Source organism: Rhinolophus sinicus, linkage group LG03, assembly GCF_036562045.2.
Source record: "Rhinolophus sinicus isolate RSC01 linkage group LG03, ASM3656204v1, whole genome shotgun sequence".
Lineage (NCBI taxonomy): Eukaryota > Metazoa > Chordata > Mammalia > Chiroptera > Rhinolophidae > Rhinolophus > Rhinolophus sinicus.
In genome coordinates, this window is record NC_133753.1 from 127380321 (window position 1) to 127406431 (window position 26111).

General features: G+C 38.3%; 1 long non-coding RNA gene across 1 annotated transcript in view; it reads left to right on the plus strand.

The window, feature by feature from the left end:
• Window positions 1-249: 249 nt before the first annotated feature.
• Window positions 250-26111, plus strand: part of LOC141570399 (uncharacterized) — a 52208-nt gene continuing 26346 nt past the window's right edge. The window contains exon 1 of the long non-coding RNA XR_012494402.1: window positions 250-355. This is a non-coding gene — a long non-coding RNA (uncharacterized LOC141570399). The remainder of the gene's footprint in view (window positions 356-26111) is intronic.

The window sequence follows — 26111 nt, forward strand, 5'->3', positions numbered from 1 at the left end:
ACCAAGCCATATTACAGCGCTAGGGGTTATGCTGTGGGAGGTATGTTCAGTCTCTTCCTACACACTGCATTGTGGGTTGTTGTGTAGCCATCACCTCTTATGGAAACTTTACCCCTCCTTTTTTCTGTTAGGGTGTGCTCAGCGGTGCTCTCGTACAACCTTGTAAAACGGATGTCTCCCAGTTTTATTTTAGCGCACCACTCACTTTGAAACTCTTGCTTCTTGATTCAATTTGAACAACTGTGAGAGTTCAGATTGAAACAAAACAAAAAAGCATTACCTCTCTGTCTGATGTTGACTTTCAAATTGGCTAGAGGACTCCTGGGATTAAACAGAAGATGTGTGGTATCTTCCGGTAAGGATCTTTTTTTTTCTTTCTTTCTTTCTTTTTGATAGAAAATTTCTGACTGAGACAAAGGGGCCAAAAGAGTCTGTTGAAAAATCAGAATATCTCGTGTGACTATCCCAATGGAAAATAAAAAAGAAATACAAATCTTGTATAGCACCTCAGTTCCTATGCAGGGACCATGGATTTATGAAGTTAGGACTGGTAATTCTCTTCACTGGGGATCTAAAGTAATTAAACGGGTGTTGCAAAACCAAACTCTGAATGGATTTAAGCCGTCACTCGGGATGTACCAACCCTTCCTTGGGAAGAACATGAAAATATGCATTCAGGTAGCAAACAAGAAAGCTTTCTATTTGATTCGGTACTTCTTTATAGCATTTGCTACTTTCTGTCTTTTATTTGAGCTTATCTTCCATATTCTAGCAATAAGGAAGCAATGTGATAGCTTGTTATATCGAAGCTGTGAAGGAAGTATGTACCTAGCTGAAGAAGACATGTCGTTATTTTTCTTAATTATTTCAGAAATGTCATCTCCGATAACATCCAGTCTTTTGTAACTATGAGGAGAAAATTGAATAACCAGCCATTTCCCAAGAACTGCGTTTAACAGTTTGCAGTCAGTTCTTTGGGATGGCTGTGAAACAATTCAATGATATGGGTAAGCTTGCAGAATGATAGGAGAGCCATTACATGTAATCAGGGAAAAAATATTATGGTGTATATAGGCAGACTGTTTCACATAGTTCAGTTAGTTTAAGTTAAGAAATGTTTTCTCTCAGGAAATGCCTTTAAACCAGGGCTACATTTTATTTAATGATGTGGAAAAATTCCACAAAATATCCTTATGAGAAATGTATTTAATTTTCTCTTTTTAAGCAAGTCAGCAAGTAAAGTGAGCTGCATATTGCTCGCATTACTAATACCGCCTGGCAGAGCACGTTGAAATATGCCTGGTCATACACATTCAGAGGTAATGTTAGTTGGGAACACTTGGTATGGTTGCTTAGCACTTTCTAGAAACTGGTTAACTTCACAACATTTCTACTAAGATATTGACAGATGTCTAAACCCAGAGCCAACTCCCCTTGCCTTTTTCTGTCTCTAAGTACAAAGGAATCAAGAAGCACATCTTGGCATCACTGAACAAGATCCTCACCTTCCCCTAGCTTCAATAACTACACTGAAGAAAGAGTACTTATGCCCTGATCTAAAAGAGCAGCTATCAACCGTGGCATCATCAGGGGAGGCGGGGGAAATAAAAAGGCTCAGGAAATATGACGGCTTTCTTACTTCCCTCCCACTCGCGCTCCTCTCCTAACTCCACTGATCTTTTTCAGGGTTTAATCACAAACAGGTCCCACTTTGTCCTTCCCTGGGTCGTTCAGTTTCTCTCTCTGCCCTATAAACGCAGCAAGGCAGTAATGACTTTCACAAAATGTGTGGTTTTCGGTTATGAAAGCCACTGGGTTGACAGTGATAAAACAGAGTGCCAAATTATCTTTCGCCCTATATTTACAATTTGCAAACTATAATTTTTACTCCAGGTAAAAAGTAAAAGGTAAAGATAGGCTGATTTGTGATAGAAGTAAATGTGATAGGAAATGTTACTGATTCATTTAAGATTTCCTCTGTTATTTGACCTTCACTCTTGCTTCCAGCTCAAGGCTACTTGCTTGAACACTACAAAGAGAATGTGTGTCTTTCAAAAGTCATATATGCAAAGGGAGACTTGTATTGGCAGGGCTGCTTAGGCATTTTAATTCTGTTACAGCTGTCATGGGATAGTGTTTTTTATAGAATCAACGTCTACAAATTTTAAATATGTACACTGAGCATGAAGTCTATACATGATCAGCAAATTAATAAGAAATCTACATACTCACAGGCTGTGAGCGCAATAAAATGGTGGTCCGTGACCCTGATAAAGACATTAATGGTAAGTATTTACCATTCCCTACCCAAGGTTCATTGTTGGGAGTTTTCAAATGTGCTAATAGCTCCTAAGGAAGATGTCAGCTATCAGTTAAAAATGAAGTATTGTTGTTACATAGGAAGAGCTTTCTGTCTTCCAGACAGTTGATTGACATCAGGCCATGGGTAAACTTTGGGGTATAAGACTGGCACAGACAGTCACTTAAAGCCAAGTGTCTGACTTTATCTTAATCCAAGGGGAACAAAAAGGAACCAGTGTCCTCCACACAGTATATCATCTCTTTGACCTGGAGACAGATGCTATCTCATACTTAATAGAGGTTATTTTACACAGAGCTTTCAGTTCCCTGGGAAATACACTGGTCTTCCTGACCAAGGACCAGGAGCTTCTCTTGAAAAATCTTGCAAAAGAAATAAAGATCTCCCATATATGATCAAATTTTGGTTCCCTCGCCAGGTGTCTGGTTTCATTAGTAACCAATATCTGATAATTCTAAAATAAATTAGTCATTGGTCTCACAATGCAGTAACCAATGGTATGTGATGCTACTGAGCAAGCAGAATAAATGTAATCTCTTGTGTAGGTGATCAATTAATGACCTATTGCTTTTGATAGATTCAGATTACCTGCCAGGAGATTGATAGAATAAAGAATAATTTTTATATTTGTAGAAACTAATACAATCAATGATCATAAAATATATACCTCATGAATTCCCTACTATAGTCTTTGACATAATAGTTTATACTTCAGGTCTATCCAAAGTGAAATATTAGTTCATGTTTTTACTAATTTTCCTTGTTATTACTTTCATACAGTGTGCCTTTTCTCCCTTCAGCACAGATTGGTTAAAATATGGAGTTGCTCAGATTTCATTGAGGGCTTAAGTAGCTCAATAAGGTCTCTAATAATTTTTCTCTCTAATAAAATATTGTCAGACTGTTCAATTTCATATCATGTATGTTGGACCATCCATACATAGTACAGTCTCTTTTTGGAATCTTAATGCAGAGTGGTTGCCTTAATTCTTATTATGCATGGCTATCCTAAATCTTTTTGAGCAAAGCCATCATCATTAATTATATTTTTTAAGATAAATATTTTAAGGAATGTTTTAATATTAGTATATTTTAGTCTTTTCTTTTAATTATCTTTCCTGATTATAGGAATAAATAATACATATTCATGATAGAAAATTTGGGAAGGAAAAAGAGAACATATAAATCACTTTTAGAAAGTAGTGTTGGGTTAGTTATTTTCTCCCCATTTTGCTGTCCTTCCCCAGAAAGAATTTAAATTAAATATTGATTTTATTTTTTACTTCAGAATATATCAAGATTAAAACTGCATATTGATTCAATTAGTCTTTGAAGCCAGTGTTTTAGAATTCAAGAGGCTCAGAGTTTTTTTAATTTCTTGTATCTCCTGAGACCAGAGCACCTTTCTAATTTTCAGAAATAATTCCTCTGCACTAATGGACAATGGACCCAATTCTCAAACCTTTATTGAAGACAAAACTCCCAGTGGAGACTGATGTTTAGGTAAGAACGTAGCATTGAGGCTGCATTTTATGTCCTGACCAATACTATGGCCATTTACATGTGAGTCCTCCTGGGACCCCACAATGAATACCATCTGGCTTTGGAGAGTCGAAACACTTACATGTCTTAAGTGCTACGTAATGACTTCCTGTAAGACTTTATTCTCCATCAGCATTGTACTAAAAATGATTGCAGAAGAAATTTCTGTTTTACCTTAAACTACTTTTGTTGAAACTGAATCTCTTAAATTCTCAGCTTTGTCTCACATTCTTTGTGAAATTTATCTTTAGCAACAGTTTTTCATCCAGCTTTTAAACTGCAACATGTAGTTTTCATAAAGGTTCTCCACAATTTATTTTTTGCACCATCTGTTTATTTATCTCATCCCAACTGAATTCAATATATGTATTTAATACTTCAATGCCTATAAATATAGCCAGGTACATTTTTATTTTCTACATTATATTTTAAAGAATTTCCATTTTCTTTCTGAAGAAATTTCTCTGCTTCGTCACATGGGGATTACTCTTTCTGGCCCTTACACTTTACTTTTCAAAAGCATAATGACCTTCAGAACTTTTAACTCAATATGCTTACACAATTTAAAGGCTGATTCTAGGCTGCTAGGGTTGGGGTAGGGCGTTGTTTTTGTTTGGTCTCTTCTCTGTCTTGTTGATTGGGATGTTTCTGTTGCTTCTTACCATGCCAAGAATTGTAGAATTATAGACTCTCACGGGGTATTGAACGCCTTCTCTTTGGTTCATTTCAAGAAGTGTTTCTCAATCTTTTGTATTTTAGGTCCAACCAATGTGATTAAATTGTCAATTCCTTCAAGGGAGGTCTAGTTGCTTATTAATATTAATCTAAATATCCCCAACAACTAGCATCATGCCCAACATATGAAGTGCTCTGTAGGTTTTTAATGCAAGATGAGTGTCCCTGGATCTTAACCATGATTCAAAATATTCATTTTTTCTCAAGGCTGACTTTTATTAGTTTTGAGGGGGGAAAAAAAAAAGAAAAAAAATATATATATATATATATATATGTTTATATATATGTACACACACACATTCGATTATATAAAATATATAATATATAATTGATTATGTACCTATAATTGAATACACACACACACATAATCAATGGACAGTTTTAAAGATATTAAAATTGCAGAAGTATTTTTGAGAGTGAGCTTTAGTGCTTTTTCTAAGGCAAAACTGAAAATATTTCCCCTTAGAATACAGAAGTAGTCATGATGCTGTCCTACTCCTCCAGCTCATAGGTCGCATGCAGCCCACCAGCTGAAGACCATCAGCTTAGTGCCATCACCTTGTTCCTACCACTGCTTACTCTCTCCATGACTTCCTGCCATGTTTCTGCAGATCTGTGCTGGGACAACTCAGAGAGTACACACCATCCCCCAAAGTCATCCTTCCATCTTTAACTCTATCAATAATAACAACAACTCTAACTGCTGGTATTTACTGCATGCTTAGCATGTGCCAGATGATGTCTAAGCATTGTAGAACTATTAACTCATTTAATCTTACAACACTGTGAGAAGATACTATTCTTTTTTTTTAATTAAAGTTTATTGGGGTGACAATTGTTAGTAAAGTTACATAGATTTCAGGTGTACAATTCTGTATTACATCATCTATAAATCACATTGTGTGTTCACCACCCAGAGTCGGTTCTCCTTCCATCACTATATATTCGATCCCCCTTACCCACATCTCCCACCCCCCTCCACTTTTACCATCTGATAACCACTAAACTATTGTCTGTGTCTATGAGTTTTTGTTTCTCATTTGTTTGTCTTGTTCTTTTGTTGTTTTTGGTTTATATATCACATATCAGTGAAATCATATGGTTGTCTGCTTTTTCAGTCTGACTTATTTCGCTTAGCGTTGTAATCTCAAGATCCATCCATATTGTCACAAATGCTCCTATTTCATCTTTTTTTCTTACCACCGAATAGTATTCCATTGTGCATATATACCGTAACTTCTTTATCCATTCATCTATCAAAGGACATTTTGGTTGTTTCCATGTCTTGGCCACCATAAACAAAGCTGCAATGAACATTGGAGCACACGTGTCTTTATGTATAAATGTTTTCTGATTTTTTGGGTAGATACTCAGGAGAGGGATTACTGGGTCATATGGAAATTCTATTCATAATTTTTTGAGGAAATGCCACACTGCCTTCCATAGCAGCTACACCAATCTGCATTCCCACCAACAGTGTATGAGGGTTCCTTTTTCTCCACAGCCTCTCCAACACTTGTTACTATTTGTCTTGTTGATGACAGCCATTCTGACTAGGAGGAGGTGATATCTCATTGTGGGTATTGTCTCACATTTCTCTGATGGTTAGTGATGTTGAGCATTTTTTCATATGTCTATTTGCCATTTGTATGTCCTCTTTGGAAAAATGTCTCTTCAGGTCGTCTGCCCATTTTTCAATTGGGTTGTTTGTTTTTTTGTTGTTGAGTTGTATGAATTCCTTGTATATTTTGGATATTAGCCCCTTATTGGAGGCACTGTTTGCAAAAATCTTTTCCCATTCAGTTGGTTGCCTCTTTATTTTGTTGATGGTTTCTTCTGCTGTGCAAAAGCTTTTGAGTTTGATATAGTCCCATTCATTTATTTCAGCTTTTACTTCCCTTGCCTTTGGAGTCAATTTCATAAAATGCTCTTTGAACCCAAGATCCATAGGTTTAGTACCTATGTTTTCTTCTATGGAGTTTATTGTTTCAGGTCTTATGCTTAAGTCTTTGATCCATTTTGAATTAATTTTGGTACATGGTGACAGATAGCAGTCCAGTTTCATTCTTTTTCATGTGGCTTTCCAATTCTGCCATCACCATTTATTGAAGAGGCTGTCTTTTCTCCATTGTATGTTTTTTGCTTGTCAAAAATTATCTGTTCATATTTATGTGGTTTTATTTCTGGGTTCTCAATTCTATTCCATTGGCCTATGTGTCTGTTTTTCTGAGAAAAGATACTATTCTTAATGCCATTTTGCTGACTAGAAAAACTGAGGTACCAAGAGGATAAATGATTTGTCTAAGGTCACAACAGGACTAGGAGAACTGGGATTGAAATCTAAGCAGCTTTGCTTTAAACCCCATGCTCTTAATTTTCGTGCTGTTCCACTTTCTAGAAAATCCCTTCTTATATTGCTTGCTCCAAAATCTATTTCCTATAACATCTATCCACACAAGTTTAATCCCCTTGCACACGACAGGCCTTTAAATATTCAATGATGAATATCACATTCCCCTGAGTTTTCTATTCTGGTGGCTCAACACCATTGGTTTTTTCCTCCAGATCACAGACTACATGTGTTGTAGGTGTGATTAAAAGTTACAGTGAATATTTTAAATTAAAGAAAAAAATTATTACTGTAAAAGACACATTGCCATTAATCCCCCTCAAAATATTCCCCCTCGTTTTGAACATACTTATCTCTCTGAAACAGTTCTGGAAGTCCTGTTTTGTGAGTGTCTTTAGTTGCACTGTCATGGCTGCCTTGAGGTTCTGAATTGATTCAAAACATTTACCTTTCATGGTTATTTTGACTTTGGAGAAGAGGCAGAAGTCACATGGTGCCAGATCCAGTGAATAAGGTGGATGGGGACACACCATAATGTTTTTATTTGACAGAAATTGCCATATACCAGAAGTGATGTGTGACACGGAGCGTTGTCATGATAGAGGATGAAGTAAAGACACTCATGAAAGAGGACTTCCAGAACTGCTGCAGAAAGTGGCAAGAATGGTGGGATAAGTGTGTTCAAAACGAGGGGGAGTTTTTTGAGGGAGATTAACGGCAATATGTCTTTTACTGTAATAATTATTTTTTATTTAAACATTCACCCTATTTTTTTGATCACACCTCGTATTTTGGTAATCACGTTTCTCTTAGTATATCCTGGAATTGGGTCACTTCATCTCTCCTTTGGCTCAGTGTGAGTTGAATGTCTTCTAAGACTCTGAAGTACCTTGTAAGTATATTCTAGTTTGGCCCTGTCTCTGCCATTGTGTATAACTCTCCCTGTTTAAACTTTCTTAGCTGGTGTGAACACCTCTCCGGATTATGATCTGTCATCTAACAAACTCAGTTTTCCTCTTACCATGTTCTTTGTCATGGGCCCTCACAGGTCACTCTGTGTCCTCCTCACTGCAGAATAATGTGATGCTCTGGTCCTTGCTCATCCCTTCTGTGTTCCTCTTGTAGGCACAGATATAGCCCAGCTCCTCTACTGCACCCGTCTCAGGGAGGTTTTTGGGTAATGCATTTCCATTCACCTTGCAGACGTATTAACTACACTATTCCCAGCCATGGTAGCATCAGACACTTCTCCAAGACCTCTGCAATCTCAAAGTTTGGGAGGAAGGAGAGGAGTTAAAAGGAGTCAAAGTAAGAGGCATTCTAAATTCCACTGCCATAAAACCTGCAATCCGGGAGGGATGGGGATTACAGTTCCTGATTAATTTTTGGACATTTGAATTAAATTGTGTTGTTGATATGTTGCAGACCTGTGGAAGCATTGAATTAGAAATTAACAAAACTGTCACCATTTTCTAGGAGACACTGTGGTGTCACTGGGTTCACCACTAGACCAGGAACTATTGTGGAGACTTTGACACACATCATCTCTTTGTGCTCATTTGTTTTATCTACCAGTAATTACAGTGCTGGCTTATCAGGAAGATAAAGCGATGAATTGATATAAATGTACTTGAAAATGTACAAAACACCCAACAAATATTGTATCAGGTAGCCTCAGTCTGGTAATCTCATCCAGCCATCAGTTCCATGGGGTGGCCAAGGAAGGGGAGAAATGAAGGGCAGTCGTTTTCTCTCATACGTGTCATCAGGATGTATGGACAGAGCAGACCTGGGACTCAGCATGAGTATGAGCCTATTTTGTTGAAGAGACTTCAACCTCAAAAGTTTCCCAATGTCCAAAGTTGAAGTTTAAATAAGAATCTGCTTATGAAGAGACAGAATCTAATGAATCTATCTAATGAGAAGGAAGTGAAGGCTATGTGCTGGGAACTGTCCCTTATCTCCATTATAACTAGTCCCTTCTGACAGAGGTGGTCTGCCCCGAGAAGCTGATTCTGGGCAACTGTGTGGCATCTCTTCTTCCCAGCATCCTCAGTGGTTCTCCAAGTGTGGTCCCTGAACAAGCGGCATTGGCATCACTTGGGATCTTATTAGAAATTCAAATTATCAGGCCTCCCACACCTATTGTATCAGAAACTCTGGGGGTGGGACCTAGAAATCTGTGTTTTAACAAGCCCTCCAGAAGATTCTGATGAGTATGACAGTTGGTAACTACCAGTTTATATCAGGGAGAAGTACAGAGGCCGCCTTTCCCTATATTCCAACAGTCTCATATTTGGTGAAAATGGCACACTACTACGATCCCAACCTACAGTCAAAAAGGCGTGGCCTGCAGTTCCCCAAATACTCCTTGAAGCTTCTGGCCTATCAGGTTTTTCCTTCTGCCTTTCTTTTACTCCCTTGTTTGCATGGAAAACTCCTATTTACCCTTTAAAGTCTTGTGAAAACCTTTCTGACTGCTCTCCTTCCCACCCCAAAAGCCCTACCAGGTTTATTTGCACCCTCTATATGAATTTTGTCAGTAGTACTCTTGAGAACTACAAACATTGATCTACATTGTTCCTTCTCAGACTCATTTATATAGTGATTTACCTTCATTTGTTTGCTCCTCTTCCACAGCCAACCCCCAACGTGTTGGTAAACCTCAGAGCTCTCTCATTTGTGTTCTTTCCCTGGATCATCTCATTCATTGGCACCACTTCAACTACCATCATTTAGCAGATAATTTTAAAATCTGTATCTCTAACCTAGACCCATATGACTTACTGATGCTACCTGAGTATCTTCACCACAGAGAACCACAGTGAACCTCAAATTCATCAAGTCCTACCCCCGCCAACAAGTTCTGACCACCCCCGCCCCAACCCCTCATTTGCTTCGTCTCTCTTTCCTCTCAGATTCTGGCACTGCCATTCCCTCTGTGAGCAATGCCATCTTGGATTCCTTCTTGGCCTTCTACTCTAATATCTGATCATCACCTACTATAATTCTGTAGAGCTCACCCTGTTAAATCTCTTACATGGACAACTGGAATAGTTTCCTAACTGTTCTCCTAGCCTGAAATTTGTTCCTACCCCCATACCTACAATTCGCCCTGTACATTTCAGGCATAAATCATTCTAAAATGTAAATCTGTTTATAGCGATTTACCTTCATGGCTCCCATTCTATACTCAACAAGAAAAGGACCAAACTCACCCATGTGGGTCTTTGCTACCCATCAAGTCTTAACTTGTTTCCCAACATTTTATTATGAAAATGTCCAAACATACAGAAAAGTTGAAAGAATTTTACAGTGAACATGCATATATACCCCCTACCTAGATTATGCCATTATCATTTTATTATACCTACTTTCCTACGTAACTATCCATCGCTTTATGCGTCTATCAATTCATCTTATTTTTGATGTATTTAAAAGCCAGTTTGAACATCAAGACTCTTCCCTCCATACATTTCTCCATGCATACCATTAACTAGGGTTCAATATTTGTTTACAGGGTTGTTTTTTATTTGAGGTAAAATTTATGTATCATGAAATGCACAAATCTTAAGCAAACATTCACCAAGTTTTGACCAATGTATACATGTGTGTAACACAAACTCCTATCCAAGTTTAGAATATTACCAACACTCCAGGAAGTTCCCACATGCCCCTTCCCAGTCAATTGTTGGCCTCCTCAAGCACCAACTGTTCTGATATTTTCCACCACAAATTAGTGTTGTCTTTTCTAAAAATTCTGTAAGTGGAATCTTTATGTAAGTATTCTTTCCCTCAGTATTGTTTTGAGAGTCATTCATGTTGTATATAGTCAGTATATTTTCCCTCTTTTTATTGCTGAGTAGTATTCCACTGTATGAATAGGGCAGAGTTTATTCCTACATTATCTTGTTGAGGGATTGTTTCAAGTTTTTATCTATTGTGAATAAATCTGCTACAAATATTATTGTATAAGCCTTTGTGGACACAGGTTTTAATTTCTTTGGGGTAAGTACTTAGGAGTAGAATTTCTGGGGCATAAGGTAGGTTGTACTTACTCTAGTTTGTATCATTTTTCACTGCTACCAATAATATTTGAAACTTCTTACCACTCTACATCTTTGCCAACATTCGGTGTCATCAGTCTTTTAAGTTTTTGCCTTTATTGTGGGTATGTAATGGTATTTCATTGTAATTTTAATTTGCATTTTCTTCATGACTAATGATGTTAAGCAGCTTTCAATGTACTTATTGGCCATTCATATATCTTCTTTTGGAAAGAGTCTTTTAAAATCTTTGCTCTCTTTCTTATAAAGTAATTTGACTTTATATTAATGAGTTGGAGAAGTTCTTTATGTCCTGGATACCAGTCTATGGCCAGATATGTGTTTTGCAGATATTTTCTGCCAGTCTTCAGATTGCCTATTCATTTTCTTAGCAGTGTCTTGATGAGGAAGCTTTTCATTTGATGACATCTAATTTATCAATATTTTCTTGACGGTTAGTGTTTCTTTGTCCTACTACACAAAAAACAACCCCATAGCCTACCCCAAATAATGAAGATATTTTTCTATGTTTTCTTCTAAAAGTTTACGTTGTTAAGTCTTTATGTTTAGGTCTATTATTCATCTTGAATTAATTTATGTGAATAATGTGAGACAGGGCTCAAAGTTTACTTTGTTCCATATGGATATCCAATTTATTGATATTCATTTCCTTGTCTGTATTAATTTATTTATTTTTATGTATTATTCCTCTCATTTATTGATAAGAATTTTATTTTCCTATTGGGTTACTTTGACACCCAAGAGTCTATTACTGTGCTCTCTATTTTGTTCCATTGCTCTGTCAATCTTTACGCCAGTACCACACTATCTTGATTATTGTGGTTTCCCAGAATATTGAAATCTGGTAGTATAAGTCATCAAACTTTGTTCTTCTTTTTCAAGATTGCTCCAAATATTTGAAGTCTTTTGCATTTCCCTACAAATTTTAGGATCGATTTGTCAATTTCAAGAAAGCCTGGTCATCAGTCCTGGACTTTTGATGTGCCACACTCCATCTCCACTGTCCCTACAGACTAGGGAGAGTGAAGAAAATGCTCTTTTTAAATAAACTCTTAGCTACATAGGGCTTTAGCCAAAGGACAAGACAGAATTCTTTTTAATAGCATATTTAAGGTTTCTTCTTAATTCTAGGTTTAAAAAACGTTACTCTTCCCACTCTGATAAAAGGCAGATGATTACATTTCAATTTTATAATGAATATTCTTCTGCAAGGACAGATAAAGGAATGCATCTAAATACTTCACTATAATATGTTTTATCCTTGAAAGGGGAGGATTTTCCCATTTCATCACCAGTTAATTGTTTCCTCTCAGGAGTCCTTTGAACAAGATTTCTTCAGTCCTTGTCTCCTCCTCTTCTTCATCATTTTCACCCACATCATCATCAACACCATAGCTGACACTCATTGAGCCCTTACTCTGTTCCCCCAACTGTAAAGGCTCACTTAAGCCCCATGTGCTCACTTTACAGAGGAAACTAAAGCTCAGTGATCTGAAGGATTTCCCCAAAGTCCAATAGAGAGGACGTGGTGGTGCTGGGGCTCAAACTCAAGTGTTTCTTACTCCAAGGGCTGACATTTTAGGCATCTTCTATGAAAGAATGCTTTGTTACATCTATGCAATAGAGTCTCCTTTGTCGATCCTAGGATTATTTAAAACTTTTATAATTGTTGTTACTCTTCCTGTAGCAAATATCGGGCATACCCTGAAATCATCTTCATATAGTCCTCCAACTTCTGAATTATGCAGTTCTGAAGACATCGGAAACAAAGTTGTTTCAGTTGGTTTTTGCATTACTTGGGGTTTTATAGCCAAAGTAATTTAACCATCCACTTTTCTCTTCACAGTGGTAAACTATTTTTCTAGTGTCTTAGGGTTCCTTTATACATCATGCATGTCTCATTCCCGTCCTAAGCTATCTTTATGTATAACTCAAAGTAAAGATTGTCATGCCCCACTGATTTCTATCATCCAAAAATGTTGTCAAAATTCCAATTATAATGACTCTTTCTGACTCAGCCATATAAATTCAACCCTACAGTTTGGATTTTGAAATTTGACTATTAGCATAGAAATAGTCATTAATATATTTTTACATTAAGCTACATGTAACACTTTTTACTGAACTTTGTTTTGCTGAGACTGGAGCATATGCCTCACTAGCCTTGCTTCTGAGAATCCAAACTTTCCTTAAAAAAGGAAATGCATATGCACACACACACACACACACACACACACACACAAATATATAAGTTGAGCATTCTGTGCTTTTTAACTGACTCTCAAATGGGGAACTGAAAGCTTACCTGGTATCTATATTGATATACAGTAACTGCTGCCAAGATCAGAATGATGATCTCCTCACTCTATATAAAGAGAGAAGAGTTAGAGGATTCACACCCTGGGATACTGGAGAAAATGGCTTTTTTACTGAAGGTAAATTGTAGAGGAAGAAAGAAGCAATGACCCAGAAGAAAATACTTTTTTATAACCACTGGCTACAAATAGACCCTCTATGACGAGTTCATCAGATGGTGAGAAATACATTATAGTTCAAATTGAACATGAATACATTAGTTCGTATAAATATTGTTTTGAAGATGTGAAACTAAATACAGGGATTTTCTTTCCTGTAGCCATTCATTTTATTAAACAGACACCATATTTGTAAGCTTAATGGCTTTGGTTGAAAGCATAATGAACAAAAAAAACGTTGGTACATTCTCAGTTTAAATTTATAAAGATCACATAATAGTGACAGGTGGAGCCATGTGGGGGTGAAGGCAAATTGGTCTTCTGTCCCAGACGTCAAAGACGTGCTGCAGACATCAGGGAAATGTCTCATGGTTGGGAAAGGTGAGGAAACTCAGCAGGCTGGTCTTTGATACCTAGGGCTTTCATTTTTAATTAAAGAACATAACTCTGGTGAAAAGTCATCATATCATCCTATTTTGTATGGGGCTCGAATGATTGCTCAGTGAAGGCGATAATGATTGAGAATATGTCTAACATAGAACGTAGAAGGTGCTATATATCTAATAAAATAATAAAAAGAATAATATTTATTGAGTATTGTCTCAGTGACTATTCACATCTCTGAAGGAGGCACAACTATTACATATCTCTACTTTGCAGATTAGAAAACTGATTCTTAGAACAGTTGAATAACTTTCCAACAAAGCTAGGAAGTGAGTGATCCAGAAGAAATAACCAGAATGTCATTTCAAAGACTGTGCATCTACCTACAATGCCTATACTCACAATCTTCCTTTTTTCCTTGATTATAGATTATATTCCTAACTTAAAGTTTTTTCAAAGAGCTTTCTCATATACTGTGTGATACAATCATTTCTTTCTCTACATGTATGACCTCATTGGAACAAAAACCCCAAATGAGCTTTATCCCCAGCATCTTATCTTCCAGCCAAGGTACCTTCTCCTCCCTTTCTTTGATAACACATTTTACCAACTTTAGAATCTGGAGGCTTTTCCTCATGTTTCTTCATAATCTCTCTTGCAATAGCCCAAAGCATTTGTCCTCCTCTGAGTAGAAACATGAAACAGCTGCTCACTGTCACTCATAATAGTTTTTTTAGACACTCAGAAACTAATTGCTAACATTTCCTGCCCCTACCTTTTCTTTTCTGAGTCAAATAATTCACCCTCCTCCTCCTCCTCTTCCTCCTCTTATATATTAATATAAATTACTTCCACATAGGGCCTATTTCCAAAATTGCTAATGATTTTAGTTCCTGTCTACCAGACTCTCAGCATCTGGAGATTCAGTGAGTGTCATGAAGACATTGCCGTACAGTTCTGAAATTATGGCATCTGGGAAAAATTTTAAACATGTCCACAGGAATATTTTGTTGTTTTACAAATTACAGGCAAAACATTAAAGAAAATTATGGTTTTTCCAGTTCTCAGGTGGTGTTTTGTCTAAACTAATGCAAGACAAGAAAGGTGGAGTAGTTTATATTGTTTTCCTTGTGTTGGAAAGATGTCGTTTTGGAAAGATGTCATGCTCTTTATATTTAGTAATTATTCACATTTGTGCATTTGAGTGTATAACGTAAGGGATGCCAATAGGCTATAGAAACTTACAGGAAAAAATCGCTCATTTAAAGAATCAGGCAAGGTTTCACAAAAGAGGTAGCGTTTCTGCTGGATCTTAAAGAATAAGTAGTACTATGACATAAAGAACTTGGAAGAAGGAGAAGTTCAAAGCGGGAAAATAGCATAATCAAAACTTGAAGAAATGAGAACACTTTGGAGACAAGGAACTGTGTCATCCACTTTGGTTGGTATGTCAAGAAACTTTAGGTGATAAGCCTGGAAATGGATGTTAGGGCTGGCTTATTTCAAATATTTAAGCAAAGTTGATTTTCCTTTAGGAAAGTAATTCTGGCAATGGAATATACAACAAATAGAGAAATTAACAGTAGGGAGATCATTTTGAAGCTGATGCAATTATGATAGATATCAGTCCCATCTATCGGTCCCAGATGGGACTGATATATATTGAGGACTTATGTAGTCAAGGGAGAGTCAGACATATAAAGTGTAACACAAAAAGATTAGGGTCCCAAGAAGATGAAAAATAAGAAAAGGCCATTGCATTAAATGACTAGGAGATTATTGACCAGCTTTGAATGGAAAGTTATTAGGAAAATGGAGAAAAGTGAGCAGAGATAGGTCAACAGGAATGAAAAAGAAAAGCAACATGATGGCAATTTGAGGGTCAAGAGATGTTTTCTTGTTGGTTGGTTTGTAGGATATGAGACTTAAGCTTTTTTTGACTAATGTCAGGAAGCTAATGGAGAGAGACCCATTAAAAAGGCAAAAGAAATAAAAGTCTGAAAGGGGATGAGAAAATGTGATTGAGGTGGAAGTATGGCCTTGGCAAGTATAAGAGGGATGTCTTCTGTGATAAAAAGGAAAGAGTAAGAGTCAACTTATGGAGAAATTTTGAGATCAGGAAGAGGGAGCTGAGGGAGCTTATATTGTCTGACATTAATTCTTTTACTTACATGGATGGGGAGTCATCTATGGGAGGTAATGGGAGCAAATGGTGCCTGCGTTCTAAGGGGGTGAAGATCTGGTGTAAGCTCCGTGGAGCAGCAATCAAGAGCAGCTAAGAAATCAATTGCCAAGAAGCAGTGAGTGCGCAGCCAGGGGGAGTGAGTAGCACACATGCATAATGAGCATCTGTGGGATCGTTAATGCAATGACAGCAGAACATCTGATAAATTCTTCCTTTGCATTGATGATAATTTCATCTCAGACGTAGATGAATGGACCAGGGAATCAGTAATTTCTCCTTAATTCTGATCAACATGAAGGAAAAAAGTTAGGAAAAGCAGGAATAGTGGTTATTTCACCTGAAAGTGTGTAGTGTAGGCAGACAGATAGCCTGGATATTTGGCAAGTCAATGTCTGGAAAGTTCCTTGAGCTCAGCAATGTATGAATACAAGAAGGCAGGAATGGTACATCACCATGTTAAATATAGAAGAGACGCATAAATCTATTTTAAAACTGGCACAAAGACCAAGCTAAGAATAAATTTGGGGAGAAGACTTAACGGGAGCGTCAGTGAAAATTAGTTAAGGGAATTGACAGTATATCATTATATATCCATGACATGATGTGACTAATGTGAACTTGGACTATATTACTAAAAGTAGCACACAGAACAAAGTACAACCATCCTATAGGGTTGAGTTTTGGTTGCAATGTCCAAGATGTGACATGTAAAACTCTTCTGTTGTCTTGGATTTTTGAATCAGGCCCCAAAGGTTATGAATAATACAAGAGGAATTGAGTTCTCCCATATCCCAAAGAGCTGTGCTAGAAAATTTTTGTGGAACATGGTAACAGATCGTAAATCCAGTTTGGTCAGAATAAGCCCATTACCTACCTCAGTGGGAGATGAAAGACAGGAACATACTCCACTCCTTAGGCCGAGAGAGGCTTCAGGAGAACTCTTCGAGAGCTTGACCCATATCTCATGAAATTTGGGGCAGAGAAAGATATCCTCATCTTCCCAAAAGTCTAAGATGGACAGTTAGGTGCAGGGACCTCTGAGGAGTACAACAAAGAGAAGATGGATTGAGAGGGACTGTACTGTCACTAGCTATAGAGAAAGCACAGTGTCCTGGGATTTACTTGTGGGCTCGGCTCAGCAGGAGAACACAGGCCAGGAGGTGCAATGTGCCCAGAACTAGGGTTTCTGGGCGGGAATTTCCACCTGTTCTCGTGAATATATTGCACTTTCCCATTCCCAAATCCCAAGAAAAGTTGGTTGGGAAATCGGGAAAATCAGCTCCTTGAACCCAGTAATACCCACGATGGGAAATAAACTCACAATGTATTTTTTAGACATTTTTCCTATTTATCGCTAGGGTTTCTGGGTGGGAATTCCCACCCATTCTCGGGAATCTTTTTCCCTTTTTGATTCTCAAATCCTGAGAAAAGTTGGTCGGGAAATCGGGGAAAATGGCTCCTTGAACCCAGGTGGTTGGTAGTATCAGCCATCACTTTGTGGAAACGATTCATAGTGGAGAACAGAAAACAGTTTATACCTTGGGACTCGGGAACGAAAAAGCAAAAAAAAATTCCTGAGAACGGGTGGGAATTCCCACCCAGGAAACCCTACCCAGAACCCAGGGCCTGACCAGGGTAGTAAGTGACTAACCACTGTTGAGATTAGTGATTCTTAAACTTAAGCCTGCGTGAGAATCACCATGAAGGCTTGTTAAAACAGATTCCTGGGCCACACTCCTAGAGATTCTGATTCCTTAGGACAGAAGGACCCCAATATATGTATTTCTAACAAGCTCCCAGATGATAATATTATTTGTGGACAGACCACACTTTGAGAAGCACTGGTCACCAGCCGAGAATCTCAGAGGAACATGTACAAGTGCCGCAGAAGAGAGAGAATCAGCATTACATGTCCATTATACTTAGATGCCATCAAGAGATTTGACTGTATCAGCCAATTTCCTCAGGTCTATTTCACCTCAGCTCCACTCAGGTGTGGTTAGAAACAGCAGCTGACGAGAAGTAGAGGAAGAGCTCTGAATTAGTAAAGTAGGCAACCATGCTCTGTCCCCCATCTCCAGGTTTTGCGGTCAGATCTGAAAGACTGCAGGAGCAGGGAATAAGCCCTAAACTGGACATGTATTTGCAATTTTGAGTAACTGGGTGGACTCGACTGGAGTTAGAGTTACTAGATTTTTAGTGCCCAAACCAAAGAATTAATATTATTTCCCATAGGGAAAAGCTATGGGGTCTGTTTCAAATGTTGTACACAGATGGAAAAATAACTGGTTTGAAAAGAATGGGTACAAGAATAAAGTTATTGAGCCCAGCTTGTTTAATCAGCCAATTACAAGTCTTAGAGTGGTATTTTTAAAACTCTTTGCAGGTTCACAGGAGTACAGCCAGGACAGCAGGCCCTGGAAATCTCACCAGAGAAGCATCCATGCGAGGAAATAGGGAGCTTCAGGCTAGAGAAGATTGAGGAGATGTAATGACACACTTAAAGTACAAAAGGGCTATCTTGTCAAGAAAGGGTTAGGCTTCTGGGTGGTGGCAGAGGCCACGATTAGCTTAAATTAGTGGAAGTTAAAAGAGGAGTCTGCTGGGGCTCCATAAAAAGAAGACATAACAAATGAAGCCATGTTATTGACACCAAGTGACAGTCACGTGCCTGGAATGTTGAAGAGAGTTTTTACACACAGTGGAGGGTAGATTTTTAGTGCCCAGGCATGCCGTCTGAGTGTGTCAGCTCTACAGCAGCATTTGGCAGCAGATCTGGTGGAAGGTATGTTCTCCATGTTGGGGTCCTCAGGACCTGCCTGGCTTCGTGTCTCCTCTTCCATCCATGTCCTACAGCTGAGACTGCCAACTCTGTAGTGCAGCTCAGCCCTCCGGGGGCTCCAGCACTCCTAAAGTGACCTGCGGGCACCTGCAGGTTCTGATGAGGGCAATGACTCACTACTCATGGTTTTAGTCCTGGTTCGTTGAAATTGGGTAGGTGGGCCTTTGTAATCAGGCCTTTCTAAGACAAAGTTATAAACTAGTCCGGTGACTGGATCTTGCCTGATATCTGCAGCTCTGCCTTGCCCCTGCCTGTCCTCTCCCCATCCTCCCCAGTCAGGTACCATAACAAGAGTACTGTGGAAATTAACTGTTTAGAGTGGTGGCATGATGTGAGATCAGGAAGTTGGGGACAGGGGGAGATGCATGGAGAGTCAACGAGCAGACAGGGAAACCAGAAATATGATGAACATGTACAATGACAGAAGGAGGAGAAGAGTCATCTGCTACTGCCCTTACTATAAAACGGGGAAGTTTGTTAGGCTTGTCTGTACTATCAGTCTGAGAATGGTGATTAGTTGTGCCAGTCAAAACTTGAAGCAGACAGAAAGGCATTGTTTCTCTAGCCCAAATGTTGACATAATCATGTACTAATCTGGGATTGAGAAATTCTTGATCTTCCACCTAAAATAGCTTCCAAATGTCCTCAGGGGTGCAGAAAAATATGAGTAGGGTCAGGTGACCACAGGAAAGTGATTGTGACAGCTGCAGGCCTTAGCATTTACTTAGTGAAACAATGGCTTTTAGACAATGTCTTTCCAATTTGTTTTCAACATTGCAGCCAGAGTGCTCTTTTCAAAACACAAATCTGATCATGTCACCAACCTGGTTAAAACCCTTGAATAGCTTCCCACTGTTCTTGGAATAAAGACTAAATCTTTAACTAGGAGCTGCAGGGCTTGGCCCCTGTGGGGGTTGAACGTGGGGGTGGGGTCCACCTTTGTGCACGCCCTTCTCTAGGTCTAGAATGCTCCCCTGCAGCCTTTCTTGTCCGTTAGCTTTAACTCAACCTTGTTCTTTCTATCTCAGCTCAAATAGGCCTTTCTCAAGGAAACCTTCCTGTGTCTGCACCCCCCACGTAGAGTCCTTTGTTCTTTACTTTTTATAGGGCTCCATTCTTTTCTTTTAAAGCATTTATCTCAGTTTGTAATTATACATTCATCAGGGCTGTTGTTTACTACTCTCCCCTCCCCCAGTAGCCTCTCAGCTCTGTGAGTGAGAAAGGTCTCTTATTGTTCACCATCTTGTCTTAGAGCCTAACATCGTGTCTGGCTCATGGGGAGTTTTCAATGCCTTTTTTGTTGACTGAGTGAAAGGAGTGCCTAAACTGCTTTCCTTCCAAAATGCTGAATTCTACAAATGGAGGAAAGTGTTGACAAGACATCAGAACAAAATTCTTAGTTATATTTCCTCTGCTCCCATGCAGTGATTTATTTTAAAATATAGAACCCTATGAGCGCTAATCTTCCTTCATATTATATAGAAATTGGTTCATCAAAATAACCCTCTAGCTCTACCTGGTCCTCTCATTTATTTCTCATTTCCTCTGGAATGAATTTAATGGGTCCTTCTAAGGGTTCATCTTCATTTGGGAACTTGTATAAAGAACACTTTATTTTAGATAGATTCAGCTGAGATTTTATTTAAAGGCACCCTAAGTTACAGACATTGACAGGTAAATGTTTATGAAAAGATGACACACACTGTACATGTGTATGTCTATCAACCTATCTAAAAATATGTGTTTTCATGACTAGAAATAGAAAAAATTGGATTTAGGCAAGGAAATCATTAGAGTGTCGAAGTTTCCACCCCCAGACTCTTACCCTCTCCAGCTAAATTCTGCAGGATTTGGTGGAATAAGCAGGCAGTCATGATTTCTTGGTGACTGGCTGAAGGACATGTACTTCCCGTCCTAATGAAATCCTCAAACAGTGAGTCACAACGCCAGAGGCACTATTCTCCAAGACTCCATCTCTGCCTAATTCAAATCCAAATTCTGAAAAGAGCATAAGTCTAGATCCAGCCCTTTAGATCTCTGTGAGGAACTGAAGTATACATTTTCTTTCAAAGTTCTCATTCTCTTTCTTGTTTCATGTGCCGTGAACTGGTAGCCACTGGGCAGGAGTGGTCAACTTTAGTGACTGATGGCAGCAGAGAATAAAGAATCCATTGTCATTTGCTGACTGTGCCATGGTGGTGAATGTCTCTTTCAGAAAGCCACAAATACGGACATTTAACCATTTGCTGAGTCATGGTAGAGCCCAAGCCAAATAATCTAAACAAACAGCTTCCACTAGCACTATCTGCAAATGGCAAAATGTTTTAGAAACCTGGTTATTTCTTTTAACAGTATCATTCTGATACGTCTGCCCCTCATTAAAGAGATTTTCTTGAGGTACATGGAAAGAGAAAATCCTTCATTTTATTCTACAGCACCCTCTAGTTATTGTCATATTTCTCATCGTCTTTTCTCTGCCAGATTGTTTAAAGAATGGTTCTACAAGCCCTGTCTCTCTTCCTTCACCTATTTGCTCTTGCACTTCTCATTTGTCTTTCCACTTAATAACCAAAGCTGTTCTCACAAAGATTCTAGAAACCTACTCTAATGCTTTTAAATATTAGTTTCCTAATTTAATCTTGGGGAGTTGGCCATTCTTATCCTTTCTGCTTCTGTCCTTCATAAAGTTTCTAGTTTCACTGGTCCCCTCTTGATCCTGAGATTTCAGGGCTAATACTCTGAAAAAAAAAAAAAAAAAATTATCTTCTTCCTCATGAGATGGCATTCTGCCTGTGCCCAAACACCACTCAACTCCAAGGCCCAGCCTTTTCTTGGATTCTTCTCTTTTTCAGAGTTCTCATTCATCTTCATATTTTCAGCCCTTGCCTTTTTCAAATGAATCCCCAAATTTTCCTCCCTAGAGCTGAACTATCTTTCAGAGCTTCAACGTAACAACTATGTCATCTAGTTGAATCTCTCTACATCAATGTCTATCCTGCTAACACTTTCATATCATCCTGTTCCCTGTTTCCCCTTCCCATCCCTCCAAATCAATGTCTTCCACTCACTGAAATTTGAAAGCTCATGTTTGTCTTTGACTTCTTCTTCTCACACAATCTCTATAGCTAATCAGTTACTAAAGTCTTTATATGCCTCTGATGTCTGCCCATATCCACTCCCACCACTAAGGTCCAGGATCTTTCACATCATATCTAGATTTTAGCAATCAGCTTCTAACTGGTTTCCCCATAATGTCTTCCCCTTTCCAATCTATTCTGCATCCTACTATGAGAAGAACCATTTCACGACTTGAAAGAATCATTGTCAATAAGAAAAATTACAAATATCCAAGTGAGGCAGAAAAACACCTTGAGATATTAATTAATTGAGGACCCACCACATCTATTTTCCCCTACCCTATTCCACGAAGGCAGCCCAGCCTTTTGGCTCGCTCTTTCTTAGAGGGGCCGTTTGTATTAACTGGTGACTACACAGCACTTCCTTAAAACCTGCATTCCCCGAAGACTTTGAAGGTAACTAGAGGAGAAAGAGGGTGATTGCTTCAGATTCAGAAAAGGGATTAGAGGTTACTGAGACAGGGAATAGAGTGTTTCCTCTGTGGCGATGCCCCCAAAAGGAGGCAGGATATCGAAAGTAATGGCTATAGGGTCAATCCAGGAAGTAAGACCATGTTCACAGTCGTAGCAAAGATTCCTATATGCCAATGTGTCTCAAAAGAGCAGACAGTCACAGGACTTCAGGGGGGTACTATGGGCTCAGTGAATAAGAATGGGCAGCATCTTTGGGCAGCAGAGATGCAGTCCCCTTTTTCTGGGATCCAGATAAACTTCCCAGATTTTGGTGTGATCCTAGAATGGAAGATAGCAAAATAATGGCTGAAATGGACTTTCCCACCAGCTTGGTAGGAGTGTGCTCATAGCGGGATCTAATTTGGAACAAGATTCATAACCTCTATTTAGCATGCAAGGCTCTCTGAGACCCATGTCTTCATTCCTTTACTCAACAAAAAGATGCTCTATGACTAGTATGCTGCCTGGGAACACAAACGCAAAATAGAATACATTCGGTCCTCAAGCAAGAAACAAATTTCTTCCTCTCTTCTTCAAGGAAGCCTTCCAATGACTTCCTTTGTCTTGGTCAAGTCCCCTTATACACATTTTTTAATGGCATGTGTTAAGTGCTCCAAAGGAGAAGTAATTTTACATTTATTTGAGTTATTTAACCCTCAATAGACTAAGTTCCACAAAGGCAGAGACCATGTCGGTTTTTAAGCAATACATGTTTGGGGAGACAGTGTCCATGGTAAAAAATTTTTTCCCATATTAATACCTTCTGCTCTGCTCTAGTCTTCACAGCCTCTGCCATAATCTTGTGGATCTTCTTGATAATCTTGAGAACATGTCAATGGATTTATGAATATTTCCTTTACTATTCTGCACCCCAATTGAATGTTAGCCTCAATAGCAACACCTTTACCATCACTCTTGAAGCACAGATTATGCAGAGTCTTACATTTTTAGTTGTCTCTTTCTCTGGCATTGTCCTGTCTCTCTAACTGGTTAGTAAGCAGGTCAGATGACAGGAGTATATTTTATACTAGCCAAAAGTAAGTCACACTTAGTTGGTGCTCAACCAGAAAGCCTCGGCTATGCATATCTCAGGAGGGGGTAGAAATTGTATTCTCTCTGGGAGGCATCTCTGAGGACTATTTGGTGTATAGGCTGTAAGACTATATATACATGACAACCCGAATTAATCCACACTTATTGAGTGAACATAGTCTAAAGCAGGGCAACTGAAATAAAGAATGAAAGAATGTTCACGTCTTTGTGATGCTCATTGCCCTGTAACTAATAGCAATGGATTCATTTCACAAATGTCTCTTGAGCTACTACTATGTGCCAGGAACTCATCTACTAGGCAACTGGGATACACACACGTCTAAAACAAAGATCCCTCTCCTCCTGGGCCTTAGTCTAGTGGGAGAAATATATGGTAAACCATAAATACCACAAATATAACAATTAGAAGGTAGAAAAAGAAGAGAAAAGGATGAATGTCTGGTAAAAGTTAACCTTTTGTCTGTGGGTCTGCTCCAGTTCTTGTCATTCCAAAAATGGAGGTCAACCTGGGATAGGTCCTCAAAAGTCAGGTCAGGATCTTAATCAGCCCTCATTTAAAGGATTCAGAAAAGACCCAAAACAACCTGGAATTAGTTGTTGACCACAACTAAAGAAATCAAGTAGAAAATTATTCAATGATAACATTAATAAATTGTAGCGATGGCACAATAATGTTAACTTTGCAACCATGTTAATTAAAGTTAATATGATTATTTTAATTTTAGTGCTAATAGCAAATATTTTAAAGAGCATACTGTAGACCAGGCATTGTGCTTAGCTTTTCTTACATTGTTGCTGTTATGTTCACAAGCATACATGAAACATGGTCTATTATTACTTCCATTTTTACAAATACAGGACTATAGAGACAGAGACTTTATATAAGTTGCCTAAGGTAACACAAATGGTAAATGGTGGGGTTATCATTTGGAGACAGCAGCTAGACACCAAAGTCATACTGTCAACCACCCACTCTTCAGCCTGATGCTGATAAGAGACAGCAGGGTTAACCATAGGAAGGTTTAAGAACTGAAAGAGCCTACACGTGTCAAGTGATGAATAAGGAAATTCCTTGGATGAATTCAAGTAAAATATAATACTATAGCTTCTGTCAGGCAGTAAAGACATAGGAGGATAGAAATGCTGAAAAGTAAAGGCATTCACTGTGCTAAAACCAGAGGCATAAAGCAAATTCAAGACTTTTCATTCAGTTGTTTCATAAAATGAATTAAATCTCTTGTTCTCTTGTCACCGAGGTCTGACACTGATCAGTACCAGTAGGAATGCTTATTAATCTTAGTATGTAATCTTACCTAGCTATTTTTCTTAATTTATTTTAATTAATTTAAACCTTAATCATGCAGTTGAGATTCATTCACAACACCCTTTAGAATTTCTTTTTAAAAGACTATTTATTAAAATATAGCTAACATGTAATATTATATTAGTTTCAGGGATACACCATAGTTATTCAACATTTATATACCTAAAGAAGTGATCACCATGATAAGTCCAGCAACCATCTGACACCGTACCACGCTGTCACAATATTACTGACTGTATTCCCTATGCTGTACATTACATCCCCAAGACTTATTTGTTTTATACCTGGAAATTTGGACCTCTTATTCCCCTTCACCTTTTTCCCCCTTTTTAAATTTTTCAATTACAGCTGACATTCAATATTATATTAATTTCAGGTGTACAGCATAGTGGTTAGACATTTATATAAATTAAGAAGTGATCCCCCTGACTAGTCTAGTACCCACCTGGACTATACATAGTTATTACCATACTATTGACTCTACTTGCACTTGACATCCATCCCATGGCTATTTTCTAACTACCAATTTGTACTTCTTATTCCCTTCACCCTTTTCACCCTCATATCTCCCATCTATCACCCCGATAAATCTAGTACCCATCTGACACCACACATAGTTATAATATTGCTACCGCAGATGGCAAGAACCCATTCCCATCCATGGCAGAGCAATATTCCATTGTATATATGTACCACATCCTTTTTATCCCTTCATCCATCGATGGAAACACAAGCTGCCTCCATATCTTGGCCACTGTAAATAATGCTGCAATGAACATATGGATGTACACATCCCCTTGAAGTAGCATTTTGGGTTTCTTCAGATAAATACCCAGACGTGGGATTACTGGATCCTTCTTTGTCTCTTTTTATAATCTTTGTTTTAAGGTCTATTTTGTCCAGTATAAGTATTGCTACCCCAGATGTTTTATTTGTTTCCATTTTCATGAAATGTCTTTTTCCATCCCTTTATTTTCAGTCTGTGTGGGTCTTTCAATCTGAAGTGAGTCTCTTGTAGGCAGCATATGTAAGGGTTTTGTTTTCTTATCCATTCAGCCCCCCTATGTCTTTTGAATAGAGCATTTAATCCATTTACAGTAAAATTAGTTGTTGATAGATATGTAGTTATTGCCATTTTATTCATATATTTATTTATTTAGTCTTAAGTCCTCTACGATTCCTTGTAAAACTGGTTTAGTGCTAATGAACTCCTTTAGCTTTTTCTTGTCTGGTAAGCTTTTTATC